We start from the raw sequence: 25,176 nt of genomic DNA on the forward strand, positions 1-25,176 counted from the left end.
TAGACTCTATTGAAGCCATTAAGCCTTTCCTTCATTCATTTATTTACTCAGTGATTTCACAAATGTATACATTGTGCCAGATATGGGGCATCATTTAGGATATCACAGCAAGTGGCTGTCAACTGAAATACCAATGATGGAGCAGTGTGGCTGCAACACAACCCCCTTCAGCAACATCCATCTTATTTCTTATGGCGCTAGAGCCATAACACACAAATGAACTTATTATCCTGTGTTTGCTGCTATTATTTCAATTATACTGTTTCCCCACCTCTACTCCATTTGGTTCAGTCACTCATTTCACCCAGTACTTAACACAGCTCCTCATATGATTGGCTCATGATGGCAAGAAACAAAAGGAAAAGGGAAGGAGAGGAAGAGAGCCCGAAGTAGAAAGTGAAAAAATAAGGTTGGTTTTCTTGAGTGACAAAGCAGCAGATTCTGAATATGATTCAAAAAGGAATTCCAGAAGATATGACCACTGTAGTACAGCATAGTTGGAATCAGGGTAGCCCCTCCCACAGTGACTACACGGGGAAAGTTACTTTAATTTTTTCTACTGTATTTTCAGTGTTTGAAAAAATCTTGGTGCAGGAATGGAGCTGTATGGTGATTGTGATACACTTTTTTGAGAACCTGTGGGATTTTATAGTTTCAGAATCAGGATCGGTGCTCTAAGAACTTAGCTATTATTTTGTTAGAACTTTTCACATTGAGAGGAACAGAGACACCCTTGATTTTCTCTGTTAACAGAAGTTTCATGGTAAAGTTACATAGAAAAGTAAGGGGAAAAAAATAGGAAAGAAAGCAAAGTCTCAGCTTCCGCTCAGCGCTGCCTCATGGAGGTCGGGAATACTGTCCATCAGACTGGCAGCAGGCTGCTCTTGGCCTCCCTCTTCCGCACTTCCTCTGTCACTGTCAAGTACCTGACCCTTCTTACGACCTCTGCTTACTCTCTTCTCTCTCTCAGTCTTTCCACTTCTGTATGGCTCTATCCTCTTCAGATATTTCCTATTCTGACTTCTGAGAGAGAGAATATAAACTGTCAAGTCATTCTCCGGTATAAAGCATCCACTCTCTCTATACCACGGGTGTTGACGGCCTTGGTGTGAAACATAGTTGCAGCCGGGCAGGCAGTTTGTGGGGCAAAGCACTGCCACTTGCTCGTGGGGAACCCTGGAGCTGTGGGCAAAGGCAGGCCCTGTAGGACGGGAAGCAGTATAGTGACTATGGAGTATAAATACGGAAACCAGTGCTTTGAGGACTTTGGGGCAATATTAAGAAACAGCATGATGGAGAAGGTAATGTACTTCAAAGGCAAGATTTCCCTTCCTTTCAGTGCCAGTGGAAGCATGTGAATGGCTAATAAATTTAATGCCTACCTTTACAAGGGGAAAAATTTTAGGGCGAAACAAAAAGAAATGGAAGAAGAGGCCCAAGATTAGTTGTTTGTGAGTCACTAAAGTTTCTCCCATCTTGTCAAAGTGATGTTATCACAACTATAAATTCAAAAGTAAAAATAATCATCTCAATAGATTTCCTTTTCCCTCCTATTTTCCATGTTTCCATTTTTCTCTTATCCGTACAACCTTATATCCTAGAGAATGTTTTATAGTTTGGTATCTCCTGCACTGCCAACTTCCAGGCCTTTTCCATGTTTCCAGGTAATCTTCATGAAGTAGACCATGACCAAGCTTGCTGTAGGTGTGATGACATAGTAGGAAAAAGAATGATGAGTTGTTTTCTTATAAAGTAATACAGTGGAAAATTTTTCTCATTCGGAAATGGGGTGGAAGCTCCACTGCTAATGTGGACTCTCGCCAAGGCAGAGTTCAGGGCTCCTCTGACCTGGCAGATTCTTCACTCTGCATTGACCACAGAACTTCAGGCACAAGTGTGGGAGGAACCGGAGAGGGAACCGAGGACCAAGTCCACTTACGTGTTGTTGATTGTGCATAAATCTGTTGTACTATTTGCCAGTTTGGTACCAAAATGAAAGTAACCTAAGTTGAGTCTAAGACATTTTGACCAGTCTTCAAACCCAGACCAACCTTTGTGGTTTGGCCCAGCTTACTTTATAATTATTATTTTAGTGGCTGCTTTATTCTATTCATTTGTTGTACCTTAATTGACTTAACTACCCTGCATTGTAGTATATCTTTATTGTTTCCAATTACTTATCTATGTTAAGCTTGTGATAAATAAAACTAGAGTGGAAGTATTTCCCATTTAAATTATTTCTTAAGGATAAATTTTAGAAACAAGACTTTGGGTCATGAATGTTTGGGTATGAATATTCTTATGTAAAAATTGCCAGATTTCATTCCAAGAGGAAATTATACCAATTTAAATTCTTACCAGAATTAAAGACTATGCCAATATTACTGTATCTCCTACGGCTTTAAGTATTATTATTTTCATTTGCTTGCCCACTCATATTCTGTCCATCTATTTCCCACACTTAGGGTATTATAACAAGCTAGTCAACATATTGGTAAGTGGTTTAGGTACAGTGATTTATATATAAATAAAACTTTATTAATTCATTTAAAAAAATAGCCTTTAGCTCCAAATTTCTAATGCTTTTGAAATTTACCCATATCTGTGATTTAATTGTCTCAATAATTCTAAAGGTTTTCTTTTTACCAGAAAATAATGGTAATTAACAAAAGATAATAGATGACTTTTTTCCACCTTGTCTTCATGTGACAGTCCTCTGCAGGAAAACTGTAAAACATAAAAACAGGGGAAAAAAGGCTAGACAATAGAAAATCATCCAAGGCCAAGATCTTCAGCATGGTCTGCACACTGCAAGCTAGGGAGCCATACTTTGCCAAAATTATTTAACAACAGACATGTTAGAGTTTAAATGCTATGTTGCCACCCTTGACATAAATTTAGTTCATGTTAGTTCATATAGGAATTATGCTAGTGAACAGAACTTAACGTGTGTGAGTAGTAAGGGGTCAAGTTTGTAACAGTAACTTTTCCTGGTTGCTTTGGATGGGATGCCCAAAAGTTGGAATTTCTCATGGCTTGAGTTGCTTGTACATTTACATCATCCTAGTTCTGACTGATTGGCAGTGTGTTCATTTCTCCTCAGAGAAGAATGAAGGTGTCCTTGCCTGGAGGGACACTCTATCCTTTTCTAGGTACCTCTCCACCACCACCCTCAGACTATAACTGTGTAATCAGATCGTAAATTTCTATAGATAGAGAATGATTCAAGTTAACCCTTAGGGGTATCCATTTTGTTTTGAGGTGATAGCTTAATGATCTTGTTCAAAGAAATGACAGTCCCACATCAGGAACTGAGATGAAGTGCTGCTTCGCTCACACTTCTCAGTCATGAACTGGCAAGGATAGCACAGGCAGTAAACCCGGTAGAAGATCAGCAGATGTGTCACACAAACCGTAGTAAACCTCCCTTCCCTTGTCCAGAATCCTAGATCTTTTATCAACTCTTTTGGGAAGAGGGCAAATTCTATAGGTTTGTCATTGATTAGGATTGAATAGATAAAATTTGAAGTTTTGTGTATTTTCTTGGTTGTATTTTCTCCCATCTCCCATCTATGAACATGAAGCAGTTAAATAATTTCCTCAAGGTGAATAAAGGAGCAATACAAAAAGCATGTGCTGTGTAGGAAGTGAGGAATAAATTCCTTGTAGTTAATTGTGGCAAGAGCAGTTGCATCACTTAGTTCCTGTGGTTATTTCTTGGTTTAAAACTCTTTAGCTATCTGATGGAGAAGTAACACAAAAAACAGGCAGAAATAGCTCTGCATATGAACTGGTTTTAGGTGGGTGTTGAGTAGGCAAGGGAGAATTGTTTCACCTTCAAAGAGAGCTGTACATTTCTAGATATGTTATTAAAGGAAGCACTGTGGGTTCCGTGGCTGGAACAGGGAACTGATCATTTATTTGCTTTACCATCAGGTTGTCAGTCTAGTCATGCTGCTGGTAAAGATTAGATCTCTCACTCTGCCAAAATGAAACATATTTTGCCTGCTTGCGTACGATTCTGTTGCTTTGTCCACTGCAGCATCCTCCGTGCAGCTCCCATTATTGTAGTCATTTTCTGTTTTTGCTCTAGGATGTGGGGAGAAGGTGTCCCATCAGAGAGCATGACTTTTTCTAATCCCAACCCACACACTGCTGTCAAAGTATTTTCGTTCTTTCTCCCGAGCATTGTGTTCTTCTACCAGCAGTCACTAAGCCAGGAAAACAGGAGGGTATTTTGCAATAACATTTGGAATATACGTTTTTATTTTTTTAGTTGGGATTTCTGGTGTTTATATTTTGAAGGTCAGGTGTGATGTCACTTTCTTAGTCCTTAAGCTGTCTACGTATTGCTGAGTAACTCTGCCAAGTCAGTGCCTGCAGGGCTGTCCTTAAAATCAGCACGAGGATGACAAGATGTTACTTGGGCTTTTACATATATAAATGTGCCTGGCCAGATGCTGAAAAGGTACATCAGAGCAAGCACAGAGCCTACCGGAAAATATGCTACTTTCCATGGTTTCAGCAAGAGATCATGCAAGGAACTTTGATAATAATGAATGAAAATAGTAAATAGAATTTTTCAGTGAATTTTAGTGATTTATTTGTAAACATTGCCCTCTCCAGGTTTTTTTCCTTTCCTCCCCCTCCCTCTCCCTACCCCCTTTCTTATTTTCCCATTTTAAGATCTTCATGACTCAAAAGGCTATTTGATTGGTGGGAAATGAAGGTGGAAAGTTATTGATCAGGAGATTTCTAATGCTGTTTCCTACTCACACTTAAACAAATGCAAATGTCAAGCCTTCATTCATCATTTAATGACTATTTGTCTCTATAGAGAGTACTATTATGGACTAGAGGTTGAGATTTTAAAAAGGGGGAGGATACAAAAATGACTGTTTCTTTTGGCAAACACAATAAATTGCTTTCTTTCTGCCAAGCAATTATCACTGTATTTAATCTTTGTAGGAAGTCTATTAGGGACTCTTATTTTACAGATTAGAAAACCAAGGTACAGGGGCCGGCCTGGTGGCACAGCACTTAAGTGCGCACATTCTGCTTCGGCGGCCCAGGGTTCACCGGTTCAGATCCCAGGTGCGGACATGGCACCACTTGGCAAGCCACGCTGTGGTAGGCGTCCCACATATAAAGTGGAGGAAGATGGGCACGGATGTTAGCTCAGGGCCATTCTTCCTCAGCAAAAAGAGGAGGATTGGCAACAGATGTTAGCTCAGGGCTAATCTTCCTCAAAAAAAAAAAAAAACACCAAGGTACAAAGAGGTTAAGTAACTTGCCCAAAGTTATGCAGCTGGTTAGTAGCAGAACCAACATACAAAATCCTGCAGTCTACTCTAGACTCTGTGCCCTTAACCCTTGTGCTCTGCTGCCTGGGATGAGTGCCCAGAGCAGTAGAAGAGGGAGTATATTCAAATAGGATAACACAGAGCACTATGTGATGATGATATAAATGAGGACAATGAGAAGCATTGAGAGGAGAGTGAGAATACTGCAGAAAGGTGAGTGGGTGGCATCTGTACTAGCCTTAAGGGCTGAGGTAGATTTTGATGGTGGAGATGAGGACTGAGAGTTTGCCTTCACTTGTAGGAAATGGCATAAATAGAAGATGCTGGGTCTGGAAAGCAGGTTCAGAAAAGAAGTAGTCTAGTCTATTTGGAGAAAAGGATTTTGTATAGGAGTATAGGATAAGGTAGGCTGCACCCAAAGTTTGCAAGCCCCATTTCATAGTTGGGACAAGTGGGATGAAGGTTTTTCAGCCGTGAGGTGGCAAGAGCAATGCTCTAGAGCTCAACTTGGTGGGGTAGCAGTTTGAAGAAAGGAATGCTAAAAGAAGGAAAAATAATTACTACTCATTTTCTATTGCTGCGTAACTTTTGCACCAAGGACTTCAGTTTCTTGCTAGCTGTCAACCAAAGGCTACCCTCAGCTCCTAAAGACTTCTCTCACTTCCTTCAATGAGCATCCCTACATTGGCATCACACAACAGGGCAGTTTGCTTTTTCAAAGCCAGCAAGGGAGTGAGAGACTTCAGCTGGAGAGCACTGTAATCTTACTTAATCACATGTCCTGTCACTTTTGCCACATTTTTTTGGTTAGAAGCAAGTCACAGGTCACTTCCACACTCAAAGGGAGAGGGTTAAACAGGAGCAGGAACATCAGGAAACACAGATTATAGAGGGGTGACACTATCGAGTCTGCCACAGAGACAAATGCAGTTGATGACACAAACACTCAAGAGTCTGAATTAGGATGCTATTAATGCAACTAAGAAGAGTCAGGTTCAAGAAAATATCTCCAGGAAATATGATTTCTTACCCATACCTTGTGAAGTTCTTTGCATACATTATCTCATGTAAACCTCAAAATAGCTCTTTGAGATAGATGGCACAAAAATCCTTTTTGCATAAACAAGTGGGACTTCATCAGACTAAAGAGCTTCTGCAAGGCAAAGGAAACAAGGTACAAAGTGAAAAGACCATCCACCAACTGGGAGAAAATATTTACAAATCATATATCCGACAAGGGGTTAATCTCCAAAATATATAAAGAACTCACACAACTCAACAACAAAAAATCAATCAACCTGATCAATAAATGAGCAGAGGAGCTAAATGGATATTTTTCCAAAGAAAATATACAGATGGCCAGTAGACACATGAAAAGATGTTCAGCATCACTAATCATCAGGGAAATGTAAATTAAAACTACTCTGAGACATCACCTTACACCCATTAGAATAGCCGTAAACACCAAGACAAAAAAATAACAAATGTTGGAGAGGATGTGGAGAAAAGGGAACCATCATCCACTGCTGGTGGGAATGCAAACTGGTGCAGCCACTATGGAAAACAGTATGGAGATTTCTCTAAATATTAAAAATAGAACTACCATATGACCCAGCTATCCCACTACTGGTTATTTATCCAAAGAATTTGAGATCAACAATTCAAAGGGAGTTACATTGCAGCATTATTCACAGTAGCCAAGAAGTGGAAGCAACCCACGTGCCCATCGACCGATGACTGGATAAAGAAGGTGTGGTATATATATACAATGGAATACTACTCAGCCAGAAAAAAGACAAAATCGTCCCATTCACAACAACATGGATAGACCTGGAGGGTATTATGTTAAGCAAAATAAGCTAGACAGAGAAAGACAAATACCGTATTATTTCACTCATATGTTGGAGAAACTCACAGACAAAGACAACAGTTTAGTGGTTATCACAGGGGAAGGGGGTTGGGAAATGGGTATAAGGGGTGAAGGGGCACATTTATATGGTGACTGACAAATAATAATGTACAACTAAAATTTCACAGTGTTATAAACTATTATGACCTCAATAAAAAAAATCCTTATTTCACACAGGTTTTGAAAAGTTAAGTGACTAGCTTCAAACCTGGGTGTCCCAACCTAGATTTGAACATGGGATGTCAGTTCCAGAGCTTATAGTCTTAGTCACTCTTCTTTACTTAGACTTAAAAGTATGGAGCATTGAAAGAGAGGTAGAGAGTTTGGAAGATGGCAGTGTAGGAGGACTCTGAACTCATTTCTTCCCATGGACACAACAAATCTACAACTACTTGTGGGACAGTTTCCTCTGAGAGAGATCTGGAAACTGGATAAAAATAACCCCCACAAGGGACAACACTGACAGGTGGAAGAGGCAGAAATACAACTCTGCTGAGGAAAAAACCACATCCTAGCCATGGCGCTTCATGGCCAGGAGCAATCTCAAAGGTACAGAGCTTTTCCCAGAGGAGCCAGGGATTTTATGCCACAATAGGCATCCCAGCCCTTGGATTCAGCACAACCAAGATGAGATCCCATAATACCTGGCTTTGCTGGCTTTGAAAACCAATAGGGAATACGCCTGGAAAAACCACAGAATTTCAGAGAAAGGAAAACCTGATCTTAAAGGGCCCACACACAGATTCACCCGATCTGGAAACCAACACAAAAACACCAGAAAGAAAAGTGCATAGTTCATTAGTAAAACTGACTCACTTGCTAAGGTTGGAGCACATCTCAGAGAGGCAGGAGGCAGCTGAGCCAACCCCCCACCGCACCCCCGGGACTGAGACACTGGTAGCAACCATTACTGTGACCTAGTTCAGTTGTGTTGACACAGACATTGGCAGCTGCCGTTGGATTTCCTCCTTTAGCCTGTTAGTGCAGGAATCTGTCCTACCCAATACAGCACCCGTGGCAATCAAGCACAGCCAGGCAGCAGGCAGCCTGCCCCAGGGACTGGCCCTGCCCACAGCAAGCCCGCAGCAAACTTGTGGGTCCACATTGACAAGGTGTGTGTGCAGGCCTGTGTTGGTGGGGCACATGGGCCCACGGCAGACTTGTGCTGCTGGCCATTGCAAACAGCCACATAGAGGATCTGCCCCACATTCCAACACCTGAAATGATTGTACACTGCCACACCTGGAGCCAGCTCTACCCATCTACACTCCTGAGAGAGCTGACAATGGCCGCGCACTACAGGGAGCCACACTGAAAGCCTATAGCAATTGTGAACCCCTGAGCCTAGCAACCAGCCACAGTGGGGGCCTGACTTACTTAACAGCAAAATAGCAGTGGTTGTATGCTATTAGACTTTACAGCCAGCCATGCCAGGGCTTGCCCCATGCTATAAAGTCACTGCAGCAGCCACACCCAGCTGAGCCTTACAACCAGCCAGCTTGGGGGCCAGCCTAACCTACCCATGCGCCTGTAGCAGTAGCAACTCCACCACAACAGAAGGGCACACATAGCCCACACAAGGAAACATCTGGCACAGGTGATGAGAGAGGAGCACATTGCCAGGCCCCATAAAGCATCTCTTACATAAGGCCACATTTCCAAGATCAGGAGATGCAGCTGAGCTACTTAATACATAGATATAACTACAGAGAAGTAGGCAAAATGAGGAGACAAAGAAATATGTTCCAAATAAGGGAATAGGACAAACCCTCAGAAAAAGAATTAAAGAAAACAGAAATAAACAATCTACCTCACAAAGAGTACAAACTAGTAGTCATAAGGATACTCCCTGATCTTGGGAGAAGAAGAGATGAACACAGAACTTTGACAAAGAATTGGAAAATATAAAAAAGAACCATTGAGAACAGAAGAATACAATAATGGAAATGAGAAATTCAGTAGAGAGAATCAATAGCAGAGTAGATGACACAGAAGAAGGATCCGCGATCTGGATGAAAGAGTAGAGAAAATCACCCAAGCTGAACAGAGAAAAGAATTTAAAAGAATGAGGACAGCCTAAGGGACCTCTGGGACAACATCAAGCATACTAACATCCATATTATAGGTTTCACAGAAGGAGAAGAGAGACACAAGGGGCAGAGAACCCAGTTGAAGAAATAATAGTTGAAAACTTCCCTAACATAAGGAAGGAAATAGACATCCAGGTACAGGAAGTGCAAAGAGCACCACACAAGCTGAAGCCAAAGAGGTCCACGCCAAGACGCATTATAATTAAAATGTCAGGAATTAAAGAGAGAATCCTAAAAGCTGCAAGAGAAAAGCAACAAGTTACATACAAAGGAAACCCCATAAGGCTATCAGCTGACTTCTCAGCAGAAACCTTACAGGCTAGAAGGGAGTGGCATGATATAGTCAAAGTGCTGAAAGGAAAAAACCTACAGCCAAGAATACTTTACCTGTCAAGGTTATCATTCATATCATGGAAGGAGAAAGAAAGAGTTTCCAGACAAGAAAAAACTACAGGAGTTTATCAGCACTAAACTGGCCTTACAAGAAATGTCAAAGGGACTTATTTAAATGTAATAGAAAAGACCACAAATAGGAATAAGAAAGTTATCAAAGAAAAAAAATCACTGGTAAAGGCAAATATACAGTAAAGGTAGTGGATCAAGCACCTATAAAGCTAGTAAGAAGGTCAAAAGACAGAAGTACTAAAATTATCTAATTCCATGATAAGAAGATAGGGGATACACAAAAATAAAATAAGTAAAATATGATATAAAAAACATGAAATGTCAGGGGAGGATAAAAGTGTAGGGATTTTAGTAAGAAGTCAAACTAAGAGACCATAAACAATATAGATTATTATTTACATAGATTATTATATACGAACCTTGTGATAATCACAAACCAAAAACCTATAATAATACATACAAAATAAAGAGAAAGGAACCCAAACGTAACACTAAAGAAGGCCATCAAATCATGAGAGAACAAGAGAAGAAGAAAGGAACAGAGAAGAACTACAAAAACATCCAGAAAAAAGTAACAAAATGGCAATAAGGACATACTTATCAATAGCTACTTTAAATGTCAATGGACTAAGTGCTCCAATAACAAGACTAAGGGTGGCTAAATCGATAAAAAAAAAGAAGGCCCCTATACATGCTGCATGCAAGACACACACTTTGGATCTAAAGACACTCACAAACTGAAAGTAAAGGGAGGGAAAATGATACTCCAAGCAAATGGAAACAAAAAGAAAGCTGGAGTGGCAATACTTATATCAGACATAATAGATTTTAAAACGAGAACAAGAGACAAAGGGCATAACATAATGATAAAGGAAGCAATTCCAACAAGAGGACATAAAACTTGTAAATATCTATTTACCCAACATAGGAGCACCTATATACATAAAGCAATCTTTAACAGACATAGAAGGAGAAAATGACAGTAACAAAATAATAGTAGGGAACTTTAACATTCCACTTACATCAATGAATAGATCATCCAAACAGAAGATCAATAAGGAAACATTGGCCTTAAGTGACACATTAGACCAGATGGACTTAGTAGATATATACAGAACATTCCATCCAAGAACTGCAGAATACACATTCTTTTTTTTGGTGAGGAAGATTGGCGCTGAGCTAACATCTGTTGCCAATCTTCCTCTTCTTTTTTTTCTCCCCAAAGTCCCAGTACGTAGTTGTATATCCTAGTTGTAAGTCCTTCTAGTGCTTCTATGTGGGATACCGCCACAGCATGACTTGATGGGCAGTGTGTAGGTCTGCACTGAGCATCTGAACTGGCAAACCCCGGGCCACTGAAGCAGAGCACACGAACTTAACCACTATGCCACTGGGCCAGCCTCCAGAATACACATTCTTTTCAGATGCACATGGGACATTCTCCAGAGTAGATCACATCTTAGGCCACAAAACAAGTCTCAAAAAATTTAAGAAGATTCAAATAATACCAAACAACTTTTCTGACCATAATGGTATGAAACTAGAAAACAACTACAAGAAGAAAACTGGAAAAGCCAGAAATATGTGGAGATTAAACACAATGTTAATGAACAACTATTAATCAATGAATAAATTAAAGGAGAAATCAAAAAATACCTGGAGACAAATGAAAATGAAAATATGACATACCAAAACTTATGGGATATGGTAAAAGCAGTACTAAGAAGGAAGTTTACAGCAATACAGGCCTACCTCAAAAAACAAGATTTTTCTCAAACAATCTATCAGTGCGCTTCAAGGAACTAGAAAAAGGAGAACAAATGAAGCCCAAAATCAGCAGGAGGAAGGAAATAATAAAAATTAAAGCAGAAATAAATACAATAGAGACTAAAAAAATAGTGGAAAAAATCAATTAAACTAAGAGCTGGTTCTCTGAAAAGATAAACAAAATTGACAAACCTTTAGCTAGATTCACCAAGAAAAAAAGAGAGAAGGCTCAAATAAATAAAATCAGAAATGAAAGAGGACAGATTACAATGGACACCACAGAAATACAAAGGAATATAAGAGAATACTAAGAAAAGCTATACACCAACAAATTGGATAATCTAGAAGAAATAGATAAATTCCTAGAATCATACAACCTTCCAAAACTGAATCAAGAAGAAATAGATAATCTGAATAGACCAATCACTAGTAAGGAGATCCAAACAGTAATGAAAAATCGCCTAAAAAACAAAAGCCCAGGACCAGATGGCTTCCCCACTGAATTCTACCAAACATTCAAAGAAGACTCAATACCTATCCTTCTCAAACTCATCCAGAAAATTGAAGAGGAGGGGACGCTTCCTAACTCATTCTATGAGGCCAACATTACACTGACACCAAAACCAGACAGGGACAACACACAAAAAAAGAAAATTATAAGCCAATATCACTGATGAACATAGATGCAAAAATCCTCAACAAAATACTAGCAAATCAAATACAACAATACATTAAAAGGATCATACACCATGATCAATTGGGATTTATTCCAGGGGTGCATGGATGGTGCAACATCTGCAAATCAATCAGTGTGATACACCACATTAACAAAATGAAGAATAAAAATCACATGATCATCTCAGATTCAGAGAAAGCATTCAACAAGACAGAGCATCCATTTATAATTTTTAAAAACTGAATAAAATGGGCATAGAAGGAAAGTATCTCCATATAATAAATGCCATAGATAGCAAACCCACAGGTAACATCATACTCAATGGTGAAAAACTGAAATCTTTCCCTCTAAGAACAGGAACAAGACAAGGATGCCCATTTTCACCACTCTTATTTAACACAGTATTGAAAGTCCTTGCCAGAGGAGTCAGGAAAGAAAAAGAAATAAAGAGATTCAAATTGAAAAGGAAGAAGTAAAACTGTCACTATTTGCAGATGGATTTTATGTATGGAAAACTCTAAAGAATCCAACAAAAAAACTATTATAAATAATAAACGAATACAGTAAAGATGCAGGATACAAAATCTACATACAAGAATCACTTGCCTTTCTGTAACACAATGAAATAGTAGAAGGAGAAATTAAGAATACAATCCCATTTACAATGGCAAAAATATAAAATACCTAGGAATAAACTTAACCAAAAAGGTGAAAGACCGATACACTGAAAACTATAAAACATTGTTCAAAGAAGACACACAAATAAATGGAAAGATATTCCATGCTCATGGATGGGAAGAATTAACATAGTTAAAATGTACCTAAAGCAATCTACAGATTCAGTTCAATCCCTATCAAAATTTCCCAATGACATTTTTCACAGAAATAGAACAAGGAATCCCCAAATTATATGATATAGAACAACAAAAGACCCTGAATAGCCAAAGCAATCCTGAGAAAAAAGAACAAAGCTGGAAGTATTACTCTCCCTGATTTCAAAATATACTACAAAGCTATTGTAATCAAAACAGCATGGCACTGGCACAAAAACAGACACACAGCTCAATGGAATAGAATCAAGAGCCCAGAAATAAACCCACACATCTATGGACAGCTAATTTTCAACAAAGGAGCCAAGAACTTACAATGGAGAAGGTAAAGTCTGTTCAATAAATGGTGTTGGGAAAACTAGACAGTCACATGCAAAAGAAAAAAATCATTATCTTACACTGTACACAAAAATTAACTCAAAATAGATTAAAGACTTGAATGTAAATTCTGAAACCATAAAACTCCTAGAAGAAAACATAGGCAATAAACTCTTCAACATTGGTCTTAGCAGTATCTTTTTGAATACAATGACTCCCCCGAGGCAAGGGAAATGAATGTAAAAATAAACAAGTAGGACTACACCAAACTAAAAAGCTTCATCACAGCAAAGGAAACCACCAACAAAATGAAAAACCAGGGGCTGGCCCATTGGTGCAGTGGTTAAGTTCACACGTTCTGCTTCAGCAGCCAGGGGTTCGCTGGTTTGGATCCTGCGTGCAGACAAGGCACCACTTAGCAAGCCATGCTAGGTAGAGGAAGATGGGCACAGATGTTAGCCTAGGGCCAGTCTTCCTCAGCAAAAAGAGGAGGATTAGCAGCAGAAGTTAGCTCAGGGCTAATCTTCCTCAAAAAAAAAAAAAAGAAAGAAAAAGAAAAAACAACCTAACAATTGGTAGAAGATACTTGTAAATCATATATCTGTTAAGGGGTCAATATCCAAAATACATAAAGAACTCATACAACTCAACAACAACAACAAAAATAACCCAATTAGAAAATGGACAAAGGATCTGAACATTTTTCCAAAGATATACACATGGCCAACAGGCACATGAAAATGCAAATCAAAACTGCAATGAGCTATTGTCACCTGACGCCGTTCAGAATGGCTATAATCATTAAGACAGGAAATAAGTGTTGGAGAGGATGTGGAGAAAAGAGAACCCTCAGACACTGCTGGTGGGAGTGTAAACTTGTGCAGCCACTGTGGAAAACAGTATAGAGATTCCTCAAAAAATTAATAATATAACTACCATATGATCCAACTATCCCACTTCTGGGTATTTATCCAAAGAACATGAAAACACTAAGTCAAAAAGATTGCAGCATTATTCACAATAGCCAAGACATGGAAACAACCCAAGTTTCCATCAATGGATAAATGGATAAAGAAGATGAGGGGGATATATACACACAATGGAATACTACTCAGCCATAAAAAATGATGAAACCTTGGCATTTGTGACAACATGGATGGACCTTGAGGGTATTATGCTAAGCGAAATAAGTCAGAGGGAGAAATACAAATACCATATGATTTCACTCGTAAGTGGAAGGTAAAAACAACAAGAAGAAACATAGACATAGATACAGAGATTAGATTGGTAGTTACTAGAGGGCAAAGAGGGGAGGGGGAAGGGCAAAGGAGTAAAAGGGCACATGTGTACAGTGATGGATGGTAATTAGACTTTGGGTGGTGAACATGATGTAGTCTAAACAGAATTTAAAATATAATGATGTACACCTGAAATGTACATAATGTTATAAACCAATCTTAGCTCAATAAAGAAAATAAACTTTAAAAAAAGAGATGGATAAGAAAAGATTGAAGATAACTCCAAGATTTTAATCAATTTCCAGTCAAGGAATGGAGGTGTTAACTCAAACAGAAATGTCATGAGAGGCACTAGTAAAGTAATACTTACTGTGCATATACTCACTACATGCCAGGCAGTGTGCTAAGCACTCAGTATGCATTTTCACATTTAATTTCCCAACAGCCTGTGATAATGGTCTTTTGCCCTATTTTACAGATCAGGAAACAGGACTGCACCTGTGCCCCTAAACTCTAGTTTGCACAAATGCAGACGGTGGTTATTTTGTTCAGAGCTATATCACTAATGTCTGACACATAAAAAGCACTCATTATCTAAATTTTTGAATGAATGAGCACAGCTAATAAGGGATAGAGTCATGATTTGAACCCAGAACAGCCCAACTCCCACCTCCTGGAGAAGACATGGCATTCCCTTGCAGCCATACTGTGCTCAGGCCACAGCAGGATATCTAGCTGTAGATGCACAGCAGATACCTAAGTTCCAGCAATGGAGCTTGAGAAAAAGGTCGAGGCTACAATAACCTTTCAGCATCCACGTGGAGATTGAAAAGCTCTAAAATTAGATGAGATGATTAAGAGAGAGGGTATAAACCCCGGAACAGAGCCTTAGAGAACAGCTATATTTAGAGTTGAGGGGAGGAAGAGGCATTTTAAAAAGGCAATGAAGACATATATGTCAGTGAGATAAGGTGAAGATATAGATCTAAAAGTAAAGGGGAAGGAGAAGGAGGGTTGTCAGCAACATCAACCACCACAGAGTCATCAGAGCCTCAAAATTAAGGCAAGATAAATGAATTTGGGGATCAGGAGGTCATTGAGGACTTTTGGGTGAGCAGATTCGGAAAACAGCCTGAGTAAGAGTCAGCTGGCATCTGGGTGGATAGGGGAGCAGGGCTGTGAAGGAAAGAGTGGGTAGTGAGGATGTAGAGCTCACTAGGATAAATTTGTCTGTAATTTCAAACAAGCTAGTAGTAGTAATATGAGAGGGGTTGAACATTCGAGTAGAAGTGATCTTTTGTGTTGTAAAAAGAAGGGTCTAGTAGGAAGGAACTAAAGATGGCAGAAAGAGAACAGACTACTGATAGAACATGACCCCAGAGGAGACAGCAGGAGAATGAGATGCAGGAGAATGAGATGCAGGAATGGCAGTCCTTAGAAAGGGCAAGAGACATGTTACCATTGGAGGTAGGAGAAAAGCTGAAAGAAAATATAGAAAAGTAAAGGTTCAGTAGAGAAAAAGTGAGGGCATTCAAATTGAAAGGAGCCAAGGTCTTAGTACCTAGAAAGCAGAGGGAAAGATTCAAGGCTAGAGGACAGTAAGAAATATTTTAATTAATTGAGGCAATAGTTGACAAAATTTATTGAATGCCTACTCTGCTATAAGCCAAGAATTCAGTAGAGAAGACCATAAGGGATAAAAATAAAGAAGCATAATTAGGGACCCAACTGAGAAGAAATAGCATGAACTTTTCATAGAACCCAGCAGCATGGTTTCACAGTTTTGCCCAGCTTCTGAAAAGTGGTTATTGAAGGAAGTTAATGGTGCTGCACAGGGTTAGGAACTGAAATGGTGAGAATGGCAGACAAGGATGGAGGAAAGAAAGATGGATTCTAGAGGCGAGAGAAGACAGTATTGGCATGGACTAAGCTGAGCGATGAGGTGAATGAATACTGAGAGGAGTTTAGAATCTAAACACTGTGATTTGGGTGTGGAGCAAGTTATCAGAAATGAGGAAATAAAGTGCTTGTAATCAGAAAAGGAATACTCTGTGTTTGAGAACTTAAAGTAAAATAGTTTCAGATCAAGCAAATTATGAAGTGCCCTGTCTGCATTTTCAGAGGTTAAACGAGGAAGTATCAAGCCACGGTATTAGATGGGCTAGAAGTAAAAATCGATGAACGTGGCAAAGGATGAGAGCGGGTGGAGAAGATGACTGACCAGGCACCCAAATCATCAAGACAGGTAGGGTGTTGTGATGGAGGTCATAGACACAGCAATAAGGATAGGGCTTGGATGTCAAGGTTCAAAAACAGAGGTTGATGGAGGCAGAACAACAGTCTAAAATAACAAGAAGGGATAAGAATGTTTTTGAGGCTGAGTGTATCTTGAGGTGCAATTCAGATTTCAATTAAGGTAAAGAATTGGAAGTTCAACCTGACAATCCATCTAAGACCATAGAAGACTTTGCTCCACCGTTGAACTAGGAGGCAAACAGCAAGGAGTGACTGATAGAGAAGTAAGCAAGGATGCACAGCAGAAAAGGAAAGGGTTGGCTGGAATAAGATATAAGCATTGTTCTCTGCCCTCATCTACCCTATCACCTCTTTACAGGACCCTTCTAATCCTTAACATTACTTGTAAGGCATTATCCCTATTTTACAGATAAGAAAAAGCTGGTTCTGAAATTTGAGTCTTGTCCTGACTGCAAAATCTAGTCTTTCTACAACATACTGACTCTCAGTGGTCTAAAAGTGTTACTGCAGCTTTCAAGGACTAACTGGAAATCGTGTCGGACTTGTATGAAAACTGCTATGAAACACAATATATTTTTTTTGAGAATGGGCATATAACATATTAGTTTCAGGTGTACAACATGATTTAATATTTGGATATATTGTGAAATGATCACCACAATAAGTCTAGCTAACATCTGTCACCATATATACAGATTTTTTTTTCTTTCGATGGGAACTTTTAAGATTTACTCTCTTAGCAACTTTCAAATATGCAATACAATATTATTAACTATAGTCACCATGCTGTATATTAAATCCTCAGGACTTATTTCTTCTATAACTGGAAGTTTGGGCCTTTTGACCCATTTCACCCCACCACCACCCCCCCCAACCCCCTTCCCATAATGAACAACCTGTTCTCTGTATCTGTAAGCTTGTTTTGTTATTTTAAACAAAATCACACATTCAAGTGAGATCATACCTTATTTATCTTTCTTGGCCAGACTTATTTCGCTTAGCATAACGCACTCAAGGTCTGTCTCTGTTGTCTCAAATGGCAAGATTTCCTTTTTTAAGGCTGAATAATATTCCATTGTGTATATATACATTTTTCTTTATCCATTCATCCACTGATGGACAGTTAGGTTGATTCTGTGTCTTCACTATTGTAAATAATGCCACAATGAACATGAGAGTAGCTATCTTTTTAAGTTAGTGTTCTTGTTTTCTTTGGGTAAATATAAGTAAAATTGCTGGATCAGATGGTAGTTCTACTTTAAATTTTTTGAGGAACCTCCATTCTGTTTTCCACAGAGGCTGAACCAATTTACATTTCCACCAACAGTGCACAAGGGTTCCCTTTTCTCCACATCCTTCTCAACACTTATCTCTTCTCTTTTTGATGCTAGCCAGTCTAACATATGTGAAGTGATTTCTCATTGTGGTTTTGATTTGCATTTCCCTGATGATTAGCGATGTGGAGCACTTTTTCATGTGCCTATTGGCAATCTGTGTGTCTTCTTTTGAAAAATGTCTATTCAACAACTAGAATATAGAGCTATGTACTGGGAGGGCTTCGGGGAGAAGAAGAAGAAGAAAAAAAAGAAGATTGGCAACAAATGTTAACTCAGGTGCCAATCTTTCAAAAAAAAAATCTATTCAGAGCCTCTGCCCATTTTTTAATCAGGTTTTTTTCTATTGAGTTGTATGTACAATGTATTTCTTTGTGTTGCTCTTGAATTATATTCAGCTCTAAAAAGTTCTATGTGAGCTTGCATATTTAATACTGTATATTTAAATCTTAACTTTCTTTTTCAAGAAAAACATCTTGGACCCTTTTCCTTAATGATATTAAGGAACTTCCAAATACATCCTAAATGATCACATTGAATTTCTGCAACTATACCCTAAAACACTAAGTTAATATTTATATTGCATTATTTTTCAGGTGTGAAAATGAAACCAAATTCAAAACAGAAGAAGTATTCTGGGCTTACAATTTCTGCCCTACTCCGTACTCCTGGACTGCACTTCTGGGCCTTATTTTATATCTTGTTTTCTTCGCACCTGGTAAACCAAAGGCTATTGTTGTGTTAATTAAATTGTCTCTTTTTAGAGGAGACAAGCTACTCTTTTTAAAATTCCTTACATACTACTTTACTGAAATTTTTAATTTTGTATTTCTCAGGAATGGGACCAATGCCTTGGACTGTGAATTCTGAAATATATCCCCTTTGGGCAAGAAGTACAGGAAACGCATGTTCATCTGGAATAAACTGGATTTTCAACGTTCTGGTTTCATTGACATTTTTACACACAGCAGAGTATCTCACATACTATGGTAAGAGAGTATTTTTTCCAGCTATAGTTTCATTTTTATTTTTCCTACTGTTTTTAGATATGCTATCATTTGTGATTGAAAAGACTAGATGGTTATATTTTTGCTGTTATAAATATCTCTGTGTGGCTTTCTTGTTCCCCAAAGTCCTTGGAAATGGACCTGGAAAAAAAGAAGAGGAATTCTCCCTTCCTGAGCAGCATTGCTTCTTGTCCCTCAGTGCTTCATAGCCTTCACCCACCCACCCACTCTCCCAACCCAAACATTTCCCAGCTATCTCGCCAGTTGGAAATCTTCACAGCAGAGCTGTTAGTTTAATGAAGAAGCACAAACAACAGAGAATGGTAGAAAGAGGTAGGCAGGAAGTCTAGGGCTAATGCTTGAAGATGTCCCACGACAGGGATGGAGTCCTGTCCAAGAGCAGAATCAGGGTAGGGCTGAAAGTAGCTCCCCCAAATGTCGTGCTGGGAGTTATGCCTTCCACTGTATCATCTACGCCATTCAGGCCACGGCATGTGCATTTCAGTGTCCACTGAGAATGGTACTTACCACTGCCAAAACTGTAAACATAACAGAAGAGTTCAAGTGAAAAGGTGTGGAGGCCATAACTCAAAGAAAACAATATTGGGAAGTGGCTGAATTAGGAAAAAACTTTGGGAAGGTACTTCAAGTCCATTTTTACCAAAATTAAATGTCTTTCTTTTTTTAGCAAGATGATTTCTTCATTGTCTGTATAAGTTTATAGATTGTGATTGGATTCTAAATTGATGAAATATGAGGTTTTCACTCTAACCCCCTAAGCCTCTATGCTGTATATGGAATGCCTGCTGCTTAGGCCATCCTCTGATCCCCTCCCCTATCACTCACCTCCCTTCATCTCACCCCACCCCATGATCTAAGCACTCATGATTCCTTTTTGCAATAACAGGTTCGTTTGTCAGCCCCTCTCCCCTTACTGCTGGACCATAAGTCCCATGAGCTCAGGCAACTACTACACCTTGTTCACCATTAAATTCCCAGTGCCTTCCAGGGTGTGCCATTCACTTGATAAGCACTCAGAAGTGTTTGTCAAATGAATACACATGCAGATGAATTTTGTAGATGAGTGATGAATAAAGGAAACATTATAAAAATTTATTCCTCCTCTCTTCTGAACATGCTGAATTGGTATTTACTTTTATTTAATACTATTTATCTACTGAGTATTATCTATATAAACTCTTCTCTCTCCCAACCACCATTTAGAACATTTAGAAATACTTATTTTCTTGGAAAGGAAATGCACTGGCATTTTAAACTGGATATATATTCAGTATGTTCAGCTTTATCCCACTTGGCAATTAAAACTTTTACATAAATTCATAAAGTTATCTTCCTGACACCATGAGTATGAGCACAATAAATATTTACCCATATTTGCTGATTCCTGAGAACACATTTAAGACCTAAATATAGACTAACATCCTGAGGAAGCATTTTTTATAGAAATTCATAGACCAAATAATAGTCTACTTGGTAAGACTTCTGATAGCAAAGCTCCTCTTTCTTGAATTTATACTGTCAGAAAAACATGAGGCAACAGAAGTAAAATTTAAATAGGGCCTAGCCAGACTTCTTTAAAAAATATCCCATTAGAAGAAGCTTTTTGCTTTGTTACTAAGCCAAGCTTCTATCATGTCAGTGCACCGGTCAGTCCATTAGGTCTACTGCTTTCTAGTACTGGAACAATATTTCAGTTCAGGTTCATTTTTTCCCTGTTTTTTTTTTTGATGTACATTTTAATCTACATGTTACTGATTTATGTAAGGTATATGTTTCTATTCCTAATTTATGAATATACACCATAATGATGTATTTCTCTGGAAATATCCATGTCTTTCTATGTCCTTCTTTTTTTGTTTTGTAAGACCTCAGATTTTGATTCCTTCATAAACTATACTGCTTAGACAGGTCTGCCTTGGACCCCATCCAGTAATGTTTTGTAATATTACTAAAAATTATCATTAAACTGTCACCAGTATACCATTTTATGTATAGCATGTGTGACTAAAGTGATCCTTCGGAGAGCATTAGATCAAAGTTCCTGGGTTGAGGTATTGAAATTTAATCAAACATGGTCTTTGATTCCTCATTTTGCATAATTCAATTAAATACCTGTCTTAATCTGAAACTTAATGTTGGACTCTAATAAGATTTATTTCCTTCCGAATAAAGCTGAGGAGTATCTGCACTGTTTAACAATCCTGACAGACATTTTTTCCATTTTCATTCTGAGGGGGGAATAATTAAGAAAGTGAGTTACGTAATTGACCTGCCCGTTACATGCAGTAGGTCACAGCCTCCGGGCCTGCCCACACCTCTGTGGCTTAACCACAGGTCTCACCAGAGAAGCCCACTTAGCTTTGGCGTTTGCTTGCTTTAGATTCCTCAGATTTAATAAAAGGGTCTTGTATTTTAATAGAATTTCCCTGATGTTATTTGGCTTGGGAATCTGGGTCACAAGCAAGAAGCTGCATGGCATTCAAGAATCTTCCTAACCCATCTAGTTGGTTTTAACTGTACGAGTTTAGCACTAACAGATTTGATTTGTTACTTCTGATCATGCCTCTCTTCCTAAATTGTGAATTATGATGAATATTTCCTCAATACTACATTTTATAAAGCCAAACTAGGTTTGCTCTGTTAGAGATTTTGGAGTTTAGCAGCCTGGTTTAGTCTAAAATGTTATACCAGTTGCACTTTTTTTTTTCTGTTTCTCATCATCATGATTATGATCCTTTCTTTGTTCCTCTCTGCTAAAGATTCCAATTCTGTTCTTACCTCCACAACTTTGCTTATCTGTAAACAGATCACAGGACTTCATCTCCTTTCATTTTTTTCTTGAAACTCCCACATTCTCCAAAAGCTAGCTTGTCAGTATCACCTTTTTGATGAAAACATTCCCAATTTATTGGTCATACCAACCTTGTTCCACTCTATCTCTGAAAGCATCTGTTGTGTTCCCTACTCATTTAGTAGAATTTGATTATTCTGTCTATCACTTTTTTGAGCAGCTAACATCCAAATTCAAATAGGCATGTAACATACATTATTTTATTCTTGCAGTTTGGCAAGGCAGGAACTATTTTCTCCATTAAATCAGGAAACTAAGGTCAAGAGAATTTAAGAAACTGCCCAAGGATTCAGCCTGGGTTGCTTTGTGATTCTCTACAGAGCCATGGTGCCTTCCTTTCACTGTAACACTCAGCCACGCATCCCAGATTACCTAGTATTATTTTTTGGTTATTTACCAAGTATAAGACATAAAAAAATGTATGTTTGTAGTAAGTATTCAATGTGAACCAAACAAATGAAATAAATGAGCCCTATATTTGTAAATAGAGTTGTGTTTTTATTAAAGAGAATTTGATTTATACAAGTCCAGCTCCTTAAGATTGTATGGCTTCTGATGACTTAATCTAACAAACTATGTCTTGATTTAGTCAACTCTTTAATATTTTTTCTAATTTCTCATAATTTATCTCTATTTGCCTTCTGTTTTCTCACGGCTCCTCATTCCAGAAAGCAGATTCTTTTGGGTGGCAAATTGAGCAGCATTTTTCCTCTGTAGTTTTCCTTGAGCCTTCCCAAGAAATGTTTCTGTGTATATTCCTGAAATGGTTATTTATAAGTATGTCTTTAAGAATGTAGTCTTAATAATGTCTTTCCTATTCTGTAATGATTCAGCAGAACTGAGAAATGTTAATTCAGTTCTTTAATTGCTATGCTATTCATCTGAAAGACATATTTGAAAGTCAAGCTTTATGTTGTCTAGTTTAGCCCTTTATTTCAGATCTGTTACTCAATATATTCCATCTGGCAGTCAACAAGAGCACATTCATTCTCTAGATGCTCCAGTGTGTCAGGCTCTGTACTAGGGAACCCACAGACAAACAAGCCATAGACTCTGCCCTTAAGACCACTTTTGCTACTGAAACAGAAGAGGATGTCTCTCTCTCAAGCATCTCCTAACCATCTCTCCAAAACCTGGTCCTGATTTGGGTTGTAAAATTTATAGAATTATAAACTTAAATCATAGCTGAGAAACCATCTGATTTTGCTGAATCAGGAAACTGAGGGCCAGAGAATAGGTTAAGTGACTATTTAGAAGTCACATAGCAAGATTGAAATCCAGATTTTCCAACTCCCAATCTGATATCCTTTCTCCAGCCTTTGTCCCATTAGTTTGTCATCTTCCTTCCCCCATCTCATATACAGGATGGTCTGGACCAAAGGCCTAAAATTAGGCAAGGACTCCATTATAGTTAGTTGTTTCCATCCATCGAAAGTGAAAGCATAGGTTCTTATATTTAAATTGGGAATTGGACTATATAAGGAAAGGCCATCTTGGAAATATGTAAGAACATGCTCAAGTCACATACTCATATATCTCATCCATCTTGGCTTGCTGAATTGACACTTGGAAAACACAACCAGGTAGTAATTATGTCTTTGTGGTTGTGCTGCATTGACATGCATAGTCTTACAGCAGAACAAAATTCTCTGACCTCATGGAGCTTACATTCTAGAGGAGGAAAATAAAACAAATTAGTAAGCTTTATAGTATGTCAGATGGTGATAAGTGCTCTGCACCAAAAGAAAAAGCGGACGACTATAAGGATCTAAGAGAAGGAACAAGGAGACTAGTTAGGAGACCACTGCAGCAGTGCAGATGCGGGAGGATGGCTGTCAGATCACAGACATCAGCGGAATGAGGAGAAGTGGTCATCTTCAGATTATATTTGAAGGCAGATCCAACAGGACTAACCAGCAGATTGGATACTGGGCAGGAGAGTGAGAGAAAAGTCAAGGTTGACTATCAGACTTTTGGAATGAGAGACCAGAAGGATAGAGTTGCCATGTACTCCAGTGAGTCATGAGTTCAGCAGTGTCATCATTGTATGTGGGTTCTGGAAATACTAGATAAATGAGAAAGGAATTTCTCCCTCAAAGTGCCTCCAGTCTAGTAGACAAGACAAATAATACATGCACATAATTATAATATTTCTTGGTTATTATGATAGGAGGCCTCAGCAAAGTGCTGTGAAAGCACATAGAGAAAAGTTATCTCTATCCAGCCACATGAGAAAAGACTGCAAAGCAGAAGTTACATCTGAACCTGGTCTATCATTCTTCTTGAGTTTGGCCTTACAAGTTTAGAAAGGCAAATTACATTATATTCACAGGATTAGAACAATTAGAGTAAACCAGGCTGGCAGTAATTTTTGGTTCCATTTCATACCACAGTTATGCATGACTGACCAGAAAGGAAAGTCAAAATCAAGGACTGTTTCTAACCTAGGCCCCTCTCTCTATATATATAGACCATATTTATATAGACTAAGTATATCTATGTGTATTTATACATACATATTATTTTCCATTGCAGGAGCCTTCTTCCTTTATGCTGGATTCGCTGCCGTGGGACTCCTTTTCATCTATGGCTGTCTTCCTGAGACCAAAGGGAAAAAATTAGAGGAAATTGAATCACTCTTTGACAACAGGCTATGTACATGTGGCGCTTCAGATTCTGATGAAGGGAGATACAGTGAATATATTCGGGTGAAGGGAAGTAACTATCATCTTTCTGACAACGATGCTTCTGATGTGGAATAAATTTCAGCTGCTGATATATTTAGTCATTTAAACAAACTTGGGGGAGAAGAGCAGCAATGGATGACCTCACTGCCCTGCTTCTAATCTGGTTCTTTCCACAGTCTAGTTTGGAATGACTTCATATTCTAGAATATTTGATTAGGAGGAAGATATAACCATGATGACATTGTTTTTTTCACAAGCAGAAATGTAAAAAAATATTTACGGAGATTTTAAACTAATAATTATTGAGCAAATATGTGCAATTCCTTCCTGAGGTAGTCTAAAATGAATACTGTATCCAGTGACTTCAGTGGTATCCTTTTTTCCTAAGACCATATATAATTATTAGTGGCAGTTGAGTCAGTGCTGATCTAGCCAAATCATAATATGTATGATATACTTATAAAGAAGGATTCTGGGATATGAT

The 25,176-nt window shown here is 38.5% G+C and overlaps 2 long non-coding RNA genes across 2 annotated transcripts; one reads left to right on the forward strand and one right to left on the reverse strand.

Annotated features, from left to right (window-relative positions):
- On the reverse strand, nt 1-24,647 carry LOC111771823 (uncharacterized). Its single transcript, XR_011425798.1, has 3 exons — nt 24,522-24,647; nt 6,340-6,456; nt 1-2,727 (listed from the first exon to the last, which is right to left on the reverse strand). It is a non-coding gene; the product is annotated as an uncharacterized lncRNA (long non-coding RNA).
- On the forward strand, nt 18,520-24,781 carry LOC138917615 (uncharacterized). The gene is made up of 3 exons (XR_011425797.1): nt 18,520-18,844; nt 18,963-19,115; nt 24,541-24,781. It is a non-coding gene; the product is annotated as an uncharacterized lncRNA (long non-coding RNA).
- The last annotated feature ends 395 nt before the right edge of the window (nt 24,782-25,176 follow it).

This window comes from Equus caballus, chromosome 15 (genome assembly GCF_041296265.1).
Source record: "Equus caballus isolate H_3958 breed thoroughbred chromosome 15, TB-T2T, whole genome shotgun sequence".
In the NCBI taxonomy this organism is placed as follows: Eukaryota; Metazoa; Chordata; class Mammalia; order Perissodactyla; family Equidae; genus Equus; species Equus caballus.